The following is an 11,413-nucleotide window of genomic DNA, read 5'->3' on the forward strand; positions in this document are numbered from 1 at the left end:
TTCTGTGCCCAGAGCTGTGAGAGGAAAGGCGTTGACCTGGCTACTTTGGCTCTCCATGGTCCCAGGATGCTTTTTAAAGCAGGGAATCCTTAGCTGGCTGGTTAAGGGAGTTTGAGGGTCCTTTCACACAGGCACCACACAGCCAAGAGGCTGGCATCGAGCCAGAGACCCTCCTTGCCGGAGTAGGCTGGTGTTACTGAGATCAGAATGACGTCTCTGACCTGTTCCGACAACATCGTTTCCATGTGCCTAAGGATGCCAACACTTAATTTGTTTGACTTGGTGGCACTGTAGTTCTCTAGCGGTATAGTATAATGTGCAGTCAAAGGGCCAATTCTCCTTTCGTTTACACTGAGAAATTCCTCTTAGACGCAAAATCTCGTCATAGCAGAGAGGAGGATCCTGAACTCACATGGTGCAGGAGGCTGGGTAGGGAGGGACATCACAGAGCAAAGTTACCAAGTGGGAAAATGTTGCAAGAAGTCAACGTGCTGCTCTTGGCATAGGTGAGCCAGCAGGGAAAATGGGTTTCATGGATCGACCCCACCGGGGAACATGAAAGTCTCGGAAGTACAGGCTGGAATGCATTCCAACATTCTTCTAGGTGAGGGATGAGTAAGTGGCACTGGTTGTTTAGGACAGAATTGCTCAGGGAAACCAGCAGACAGACTGCACAGCAGCAATACTTGCTGGTTTTGCTGCCCTGTCCCCCTCCTGCTCCGTGGTGTAAAAGAGGAGCAGTTCAGCTGGTTGCAGAGGAACCCGAACGGGCAGGCGGGCATGCCATCCAAGTGCTGCCAGCGCAGGATGCAGCACAGCGCTGAGCCGTTAGGGCTGCTGCTGGCATGGGGCTCTTCTCACTGTGTCATCAGTCAGGGCTTGACGAACTAATCTTTAATGACAACCTGTTGGCCTCCGATCGTACCTCTCGCTGGTCAGGAGTATGTATCTAGTGTTTTGGTGAACTATCACTGCTGACAGGGAGTAATTTTTTTTCTCAGTTGCAGTTTGTTTGCTTTTTGGGGACTGTTTGTTTTATTGAGCGAATTCCTGGCTAAAAATCCAATAGAAGGCAAAGGATAATTAAGCAAAAGACAACGGTGGCTTCATTTTGTGATGAATGAATTCAGGAAGGAGAAGCAGGTAGACATATTAAAATATGCTTGTATAAAAAATCTCTGTAGTGTTTTGAAATAGCATAAAAACACTGCTGCAAAAGGAGTGAGCCTATAGGTTTCAAAGCACTCTGAGTTTATTCAGTTGTAAATGAAAAGGATTTATCTTAGTGTTAGAATGTATACACATAATTGGGCCTTATCTGATGACTATTAGTAGGGTGGTAAAGAGCTATTTGAATGTAAGTATGGCCATCATTAAGTGAATCATAAGTAACCTCTATATTTGTAGTTAGTTTCAGTTTGCTTAAAATAGCAAGGTCTTATTCTACTGGCATCTGTTGCTACTTACAGTAACTATTGGAGTTATAAGGCTGGGAGGGAGCTCTTCAACAACCGCATCACTGGCAGACCTGTAATCCTTTTACTGACTATGCTTCATCTTAAAACTGTCTTTGACCCTGGCCTCTGAGAATCCTACGCCTCTGGTGTTTACGAACTTGCTCATGGTGGTTCAAGCTGCGCATAAGCCAGTGTAACTGCGCTGCTGCCAAATGAAGTGATCCTGTTCCCCCAGCTGTGGTTTCCCTCTGCCTCCTTTGCATCACTAGTAAAAGTGAGGGTGCAGAGTGGGCTAGGCCAAGGCAAACCTGTTCCTTTTTTCTCTTTGATTGGTTAGGCTTGTGCTGAAATTAATTAATTTCCAGTACTAACAGATCAGTTTAAAAATAAACTCAAAACTTATGAGCCAGATAAACTGCCATGTTCTGTCTTCTTTGTGGAATGTACAGTATATGGACTTTGTTTCTCTTTTAAGATGATAGATGGAAAACCATTATTATGATTTTTCTTTTAGATAAGAAATGATGATGCAGCCTATAGAAGCCTTCACATGGTCTGAGCCATGCTTCTACACCTCTAGACACTGTGTGCTGCTATGTCCATATTAAGTAAAGGGAAAAATCAGATCATCACAGTGATCTATTTATACTGAAAGGATATTGATTTCATTATGAAATTCAAATTGTTCATAAAGAGGTGTTTGAATGTTCTTATGTATGGGTGATTTTAGGGAAATTAGTATCTGGAATGTATTTCATTGAGTCAAGTTTACTGTGTTTTACGTCCTGCCTGACTCCAAGAGTCTCAGTAGACATGAATGGGTCACAATATATTAGCATTTGTCTCAATTTTTGTAAGCACAAGTACATGTTCTGTAACCTTGAACTTTGGATGATGAGCTTGTGTGTCCTCTGCAGTGATAAACTCCTGTAGGGCACTCAGGTGTTTGCCGGAGCTGGATGCCCCTTAGAGAACACGAGCCCTATTTCTAATGCACGATTTTCTGATGCCAGATTGAGAAATGCTGCCTACTGATGTGCTTACATCCTCTGAAAACCGGCCCTGATACTGGTGGGAAGTTCCGAATAGTAACTATTTCTGATTCACCGAGCGCTGAAGCAACATCAGAAGTTAATATAACACATGAGAACAATATCTTTATTTCAGAAGACTGTGAGTTTTAGAAAATCTGTGGTTTCTCCCACCTGCATAAGGGATTCCCCTTCTGGGCAAGAGGCTGGAGGAATCTCAGCTGCAAATGCAATGAACTGACAAGTATTTATAAACAGGGAATTACTGTGAGTATATTTCTTCAGGCCTATCTCAACTACTCAGTTCCTACTGAACCCAGCCTCAGGTTCTTTCGCAATGTTTTGGTAAGTTTAAGCATTTGATCAAGTAGGTTTTGATTCATAGGAAAGCAAACAGACTTGAGGTTTTTTTCCTTTCTTTCATAAATCCTAAACCAGCTAAACTGCATTCCTGTTAGCCTGGCATCCTTTGTGAAGAAATAAGTATTACACACAGTATGTGTGAATGCCATTTCTGGATAGAAAACAATCTGTGGTTCTACTAGCATCCTTTAACTTATGAATCATTAAGGAAGGTGAAGTGGTTCGTGCTGTCCTCACACTGAGGCGCTCTGCTAAGATGTGGTTTAGAGTATGAAAAATAAGTTAAAGACCAACTATCTCATTTTCCCTTTATGATTTTCAATGTGACAACTACAGAATTTACTCACACAGATAATGCTAATGAATATTTTAATTCGCTTACAGCTGCTCATGTTTTCTTGTGTTCATTAGTGTCTGACTTCGTGCTTTGTTTCCTGACATCTTTCCACTTCTTGTACATGCTCCTCTTACGTAGTGAGTGTTTTCATCCTCTACAGTAAATAACTCCTCACAGTGGACTTGCATGTTGTTCTCAGAGATGCTGGATGAGCGGAGGGGAAAGGACGATGAATTAGCTACCAGAAAAATTTTGTAGTTTATTTGCAAGGCAGTAATTAAAAAATAAAACCTAACTTAAAAACAGCAGCCTCCCTGCAACTTTTAATAAAATTATTCTTCTACTCTGGAGTCTGAATTGGGATGGGACATTATGTTCACATATCCTTCTGAGTGTTTACAGTACGTAGCAGTGCATTTCAAATACTTGCCTTGCCATTTTCTGCCTACGAGTAATTTTGTGGAGCTATTTAAGTAGCTTAAATTTTAACCCACAGGTATTTGGAAGAAGGATGAATCAGTGGTCAAAAACCACAGCTCATTAATTTTACATAATTGCAAAAGAATAAATAGGTCAGTATTCTGTGCATTATTTTACTAATAGGATCACCTAATTGCTGTGTAGTTATTGTTTATATGGTACTTTGAAGATGTAGTTTGTTGTACAGGACTAATGTGTTCATACACTTCTATATCTAGCTATACTCTGAAAGAAGTAATTAACCTTGCATGAAATCCTTTTGGGTTTCTTGTGCACGGTGAAAGAAACCAGTGTGGGATTCGGCTGACCAAGTGTGTCTATGTGTATCTCTGAGCTACCTGGCTAGACCCCCCACTACAAACAGGAAAGAAATAGCCACATTTGAGGAACAATTTGTTTCGTACTAAAGTGGGTATCTGAAAATAGATCATATGAATCATTTGTGCCTGCTTCTCAACTGCAAAGGAAGTTTATGGTGGCTGGGCCTGATGTGGACATCATGTGGACATCTACCTTGCAGATAACTAAAGCAGCTGAGAGAAATCCCTGGACCAGACTAGTTCAGTGTTTTCTGCAGTGATTTGGAAGTAAATATAAAGGCTGCTTAAAATGAGTCAAATAGCAGTCTGGGCTGGTTGACTGAAGGGACTGACTCAATGTAACTTGAAGAGAGTCTGTATGCCGTATACATGTGTACTTGGTTCCAAGCATGTTTGACACAGTGAATGAAAAATATTGTTATGCTCTTTTTCTTTGCCCTCCAAGTCTGTGTTTTTTTTTCTGTCAAAGCCGAGCAGGATCAGTTCCTAGAGCAAACCCATCCAGGCTTGATGCTGTATCAGCCTGCCCTAGCTTCCTTCTAAAGACTTCTGAGCTTCTCAGCCTCTCGTGCTGGTCAGTGGTGTGGGTGGTATCTCTGAAGCTGAGTCACAGTCTCACATGGTCTGTGGTAAGGTAAACACAAAGCAAATATAAGACCTTCCTTCCTTCTTGGATCTGTGGCAGACACAAAGCTCTCTCCAACCTCCACCATGCTAAACTGATTGTCTTCTGCTGAGAGGCCTTCCAGCCCCACAGAAGCAGTTGTTCAGGGGATCAGTGGAATCTACATCTGCCCACATTTTGGGTGCCCAATACTGAATGGCATGCTTTACCTTAAACCTAAACAACCTCTTTCCTTCCAGGAACATCTTTGCATGTCTCAGTCTGTCTCTTCTCTAGAAAATCTTTATTTTCAGGTTTTTGCTAACCTTATTAGCAAAAAAATGAAAACATCTTTCTGAGTGTAGGGTTGTCTTGTGTTCCTGCAAGGCTTTCTCCAGTTCCTTCCCCCGGGATTGCTGTTCTGGGTGGAACAACGCAGGGCTGTGCTTCTGAGGGGCTCTCTTCCACCTTTTCCAAATCTCTCCTCTACTTTCCATTTTTTGCTGACCAATACCAGCAGCTAGCCCTCATTTCCAGCTTTTCTAGTAAGCCTCACCTCCACTGGTGAGGCTAATACCCTCCTCTGTGCACAGAGAAAATTACCTGTCTGCAACGACCAAAAGGGGATGAATATAGGAACTGATGATAGAATATGCAGTGTGACATCTCTAAGATACGAATCAGATCCTTGTGTGTTGGGAGGAACCATGGCCTGAATCCTCAGAAGTTAATGAGCTATGTGTAATTAGAACAACTGAGGAGGATAAGCAAGGATGCCTATCTTTATTCTGTCACCTCCCTCCTCTGCTTCTCAAAACTCTCATGGCTTTGATGTAGAGTTCTTCTGCTATTTTTATTATTATTATTATTATGCTCTTATTTTCTCTTTTATGAGAGTCTTTTAGTGGCATGGCATGCACGGTCACTACCATCTGTCACACAGTATCCTGTCCAAGCAGAAAACAGTGCAGTGCAGTCATATACATTCCTTGCTTAAACTTTAATGGGTCCACTGGTATGTGCTTACACTGGAAAATGTTCATATCTGAGAAAGGAGGAATGGAAAAAGTGTGCCTTTCACAAGGAAAGGCTTGTAATTTTTTTTGGTTTTGCAGAAAACTTATTTCTGCTTCTTCAGGTCCTGAGAAAACTCTTGCGTATGTGAACTTACAGAAAGCTCTGGGGTTCCTGAGCTATTGAACTGAGATTTCTTTTTGGATCTACTGACAACCTTTTAGATGTCCTCTGTCAAGGTTTAACGCATTTTTCAAGGCCTAGCAACTGGCTCACAGTGGGAAATAAATTCCTCAGTTCACATGCTAAGCATCCGCCAACTCTGTATTCGCATTTTTCTGCACAGTTTTATGTAATCTACGGACTGACTGATCATCATTGTTGCTCCCTCCACCCTCCACATGGTAGAGTGCCCCACGTGCTCAGGGAATGTTGTGGGGCAGCTGACAGAAAGACTTCCATTGTATGAAGTTGGGAAAATGAGCATCTCTTGCTAGACAATTCACTGCCGAGAGGTTAATGAGACAGCAAAGGCTTGAAATATCTAGGAAGGGGAAAAGATGAACAGAGGATTAATGACTGAATTCTGTTTCCAAAAACATTACTTATATTTGTTGTACTCTTTATATTTGTTGTACTCTTTAAGGATTGAACTATGTCAGAAACAATAAGACCAAAGTAATAATTGACATCTGGCTACCTTTAAAAAGTTATGCCCGTTTTGTAAAACACATAAGCGAAGACAAATGCAGCTCTTATCTGGGTGGAAAGGGAAGACACATAATGAAATTGCATTGTATGAGAAGGTCACGGCTCTGCAGATGTGCCCCTGCTGTAGTGCATCATCCCAACGAGGAGCTACTGCCCCTTTACTGCCCCAACATCTGCACTTGATTAGGCACAGGACTTCCATGGGATTTAAGCATAGGTATAGCACTGGGGATGTTGAGGGTCTTAGGGTTTCAGAACTGAGAAATGCACATGATCACGCACGCTTCCCAGCTATGGAGATTTTTGTGTAGTTAGCGACTTATGTTGCGGTAGGCTGCTACTTCTGTCTGCAAAACAGGGCGATGCAAGTTGCTGGTCCCACCCACCTAATGGAAATCAAGTGAAACTTTTCCTCCCCGTTGAAACATCTGCATGGAGAAACCTTCCCAGGCCAGGAGCGGGTGGGGCCGCGGGGCTGCAGTCGGCCGCGCTGCACGCAGCAGGTAGGCAGAGAATTCTACCGTTTGCTGTTCTCCCTTACCACACAAGCAGAAAAGCAACCCAGATTAAGCTGTTGCTTTGATCTTGCTCATTCTTTCTCACACACATTGAGTAGGTTATGTATGACTTCAGTAAATAACAAAAGAGAGAGGAAAAAAAGAAATGGCAATTCATGGCTTTTGTACCTGTGCAAACATACTCAAGCAAGACAACCTAGAGCAATGCTTTCCAAATAACCATAAGTTTATCCCTCTCTTTGTGACACATTTACTATTTTTATCATCATACAGTGTCAAATTACATCTCTTAATAACCATTTCAGCCAGTTGAACTACGACAATGCACTATTTAAGACTGTATGTGAAACTAAATAGAGATGCCTGTATATTCTAGTAGCTGTGGTCAAGAATGTGGCACTCCATTGCTCTAGGTGCTAGTTTTATTTTTTTTTAAGTGATTGAACAGATTAAAGGCAGTGAAAGATGTGGATCTGCTTAATGCCCATGTGAGATTGTTTGAAAAGTTTGAGGAAAATATATTCTTAATGGGATATTGATTCTGTGATCATTTTTATTAGAATTAGCTTTAAAAACATTATATTAACATATACATGGGTATCTGTATCTTTTCTGCATTCTGAACCTGGGGAGAACAGGAGTCAATGCTTTCACTGAGTGAGATGACAATCTTCAGAATATAGGAGATCATAAAATCCTGGCTCTCCAAGAGCAGGAAGAACACTGTGGTATTCCTGCTATGAAGTAGCAAGCTCTTAGGCAGCTGTCTTGTGTTCACTGTACCTCTCCAAGCAGATTGTATCAGTAGGCTGGTGTGGCTAAACAGGGAGCTTGGGGGAGCTCGAAGGCAAAAAGGCAGTATAGAGGAGATGGAAGCAGGGACAGGCTACAGTGGAAGAATTTAGAAACATTGCCTGAGTATGTAGGGTTAGCCTCAGGAAATCCAAAGCTTAAATGCAGTTGAGACTTGCATGGGAAGCGTAACAAGAAGAGCTTCCACTGGTATCTTAGTATAAAAAGGCTGTGCAAGGAAAATGTGGGACCATTGCTGAATGAAGGAGGTGATGTAGTGACAGCAGACAGATACAGCTGAAGTATTCAAAGGTTTCTTTGCCTTCTTTAACCACAAGCTATCCCATTCCTCTCTGCTTAGGGCAAGGGTTCAGAGAGAACTACCAGCAGTAGCTGAGGGTTGAGTCAGGGATTACTTGAGAGAGTTTGATTGGAAAGCTCCATGGGACCAGACAGACCACATCCAAGGTGCTGAGAGAACTGGTTGATGTCTCTGCAAGGCCACTCTATCACCTTTGAAAGGTTATGGAGATAATGGAAGGTTCCTAATGACTGGAAATAAGTCAATGTTGCAGCCTTCAAAAAGGCCAAAAAGACAATCTCAGGAACTATAAACTGATCAGCATCACTTTGGTCCTCATGGAGCTTAGTGGCGCGAGTCCTCTTGGAGCACATTTCTGAGCATATGAAGGAGGAGAAGCTGACTGGGAACAATTAACGTGTATCTACCATGATTGTGTTCTATGATAGAATGACTGGTTTTGTGGATGAGGGGAGAGCAGTGGACGTCACTTATCTCAACTTTAGCAAGGCTTTTGACACTGTCTTCAACAACATTCTTGCATCTGAGTTAGGATGTTATGGTCTGGATGGATGGACACCCAGATGGGTAAAAATTGGTTGGATGATTGGGCTCAGAGCAGAGTGGTTAATGGGTTGTACTCTCCCTAGAGGACAAATAGAGTGCTACAGGGGTCTGGGACCGTCCAGTTTAACATCTTTATCAGTTACCTGGAGGAGATGATGAAGTCCACTTTCATCAGGTTTGCAGATGATGCCAAATTGGAGGGAACAGAGGATACGCTGGCGGGCAGGGCAGGCTGGAGGAACGGCCCAACAGCAATCTTACGAAATTCAGCAAGGACAAATGCAAAGTTTCCTTTGTCTGGGAATGCCAAGTCCTTGCACTGATGCAGGCTGGAGCTGACTGGCTTTACTGAGAAGGCCCTGGGGAGTCCTGGCAGACAGCATGCTGCCTGTGCGTCAGGAGTGTGCCCTGGCAGCAAAGAAGGCTAACAGCATCCTGACTGTGCTAGACGGAGTGCAGCCAGGAGCTTGAGGGAAGGGATTATCCTCCTGCTCAGCACCTGTTAGACCACATCTAGACACTGTCTTTTTGAGTCCCCCAGTACAGGAAAGGCATTAAAAAATTGGAGCCAAGTTCAGCTGAGGGTCCCCAAGATAATTGGAGCCCGAGCCGTGTGAGGAGGAGCCAAGGGAACCTGATTTGTTCAGCCTGGAGAAGAGGTGGCTTCAGGTGGACGTCATAGCAGCCTGCCAGGACCTATGAGGAGGTCTTCAAGAAGACGAAGCAAAGCTCTTCACAGTGGTGATAAGTGGGTGGACAAGAAACAGCAGGCATAAATTAAAACAAGAAAGGTTCAGAGTGGGAATAATGAAAAGAAAAACATGGGAAAAACATAATATTGGGATTGGGTAAAATGGTTTAGGTACCGAGCTCTAACAGACCATAAATCCTGAATAGTCAGACACCATTTCCTGAGCTCCTGGCTCCATCCACTTCATGTAGAAACCTAAGCTACTTTACCCACCACAGTAAATTTTCATTGGCTAGCAGTGAAACCTGTGATATAGCCCAAATTCTTAATTATAACAAGAATATTTTTTCTGCAAAACACAGCTATAATATTTGAGTTAGTGCAGGCTCAAGCTTGTGTCCGCATGGCACGGTGCAGAGGTGTATGGACCTACCTGCCAGGTTTCCTGTGTGGGACAGCCTTTTTTATTTGGCTTGGCCTATGAGTTAGGCTTCTTGGCAAGATTTATTAACTGGGACCTAGTGCTGCAGGAATGGGCTGCACAAGCACTTGATCACACTTATGCCTGGCTATCTTGAACATCTGTGCTCCTCTACTGTCCCTCTTCTGTAGTTAGCAAAGGGTTGGCCAATGTTACATGAATACACAGTGGGTAAAAGGGTTGGTTTTGTTTATTTTTTCTGTTTAAGAAAGGATGAAGCTGGTGTGGTAGGATAGGAGGAAGATGGAGGAACTGGGCAGTTCCAGCCTTTCCATTGCAGAAACGCATCACAAGTTCCTCGCTCGCTTCCCTCAGCCACGCAGCCAGAGACTGCGACGATTGTTCCTTCCCGTACATGGAGCATGCTCCAGGATTACTTATAACTCATGGTCTCCTAAAAAAGACCAGAGTTTCAATTTAGATATGTATTCCCTGATTTTGTACGTGAAGGAGAGTGCCTGGTCCAGTCTCAGGCAGAGCTTGATTCTGCAGTGAAGTACTGCTTCTCTTTCACCTTCTCCCAGCTCTGAGTCTCCTCCTAAAGACCAGGAAAATGGCCTGTTCGTGATGATTGTATCATTAAGGACATCTCTGGATTTTGTCAGCCAGTGGTCTCAGTATGGCCAGAGGGTTCCAGAGTTTGGACCCCCAGTCAAGCGTGTTTTGGTGACTTTTTGGGTCAGAAGTAAAGATAAGGTGTGGAGAGGGTATCAGCGTGATTGTGCCCACCCACAGGGATGTTACTTCTGCATGACTACTAAGAACTGACCTGTGAGTGAGGCTAGCAGCCCTGGGCTTGAACTTCTAAAAGGCATTACTTTTCCTCAAGAAGCTTTGCCTTGAATTAGTCATTAATTCTTTATCATTACCCATTAATGATTCTAAAACCAAAATGTTTAGTTTAATGAGTTTATTACTATAGATCCAAAAAGGTGTAATTCTGCTTAATTTTGGGGAATATCAATTCCCAGGAAGGGAACAATTCAGGCTGAGTTATGTTGTGCTAAGTGAACCTGTTTGCCCAGATACTCTCATAGCATAGTAGGGGAGCAATCAAAAGAAATGTGGTCCCACTGCTTCATTCACAGGTCTGAATAGCTCCCTGGAGGGTGTGTAGCAACACAGATAATTTACTGCTGGTAGCAACAGCTGGTTTTCTGGAAGAACAAGTGGCAGAGAAACTGGATTACAAGAGGTTCTGAGTCACAGAGTCTCCTGGGATGTTCCTGCGTTGGTCATTGCTCAGAGATGAGCTTGGAGTCAAACTAACAACCACCTAAATGGTTTGGAGGATTTTCTTGTTGAGGGTGAGGTTGAGGAAGTATGACTGTTGTCTAGTTGCCTTTGCAGTGCTGTATGCAGCAATACAAGGGAGACTTGGAGCTGATCCTCTGCATTACTACCTCATGGCATGTCTGGCTTTTCATATACCCAGAGGAAGACTATGTGCAGCTGGTGCTCAGAGTGACCTGCAGGGTACGTTGCTGCACTGTGCCTAGTGTCTAGCATTCTCCTTAGCCTCCAGATATTGTTCCTTCATTTTTAGTGTCAAGTGGGAAAGAAAATTTATAGACCTTCACTGCAGGGGCCCTGGGGTTTCTCTTGACATCTCCTGCTGTGAGGAGAGGTGAACCACAGAAGAACCACCAGAGAACAGCTGATGAATCTGACCATCCTTACTCTTGACTGCATATAAAACTGGCTGGACGGTTGGGCCCAAAGAGTGGTGGTGAATGGAGTTAAATC

Source organism: Platalea leucorodia (genome assembly GCF_965183815.1).
Source record: "Platalea leucorodia genome assembly, chromosome: 1".
Taxonomy (NCBI): domain Eukaryota; kingdom Metazoa; phylum Chordata; class Aves; order Pelecaniformes; family Threskiornithidae; genus Platalea; species Platalea leucorodia.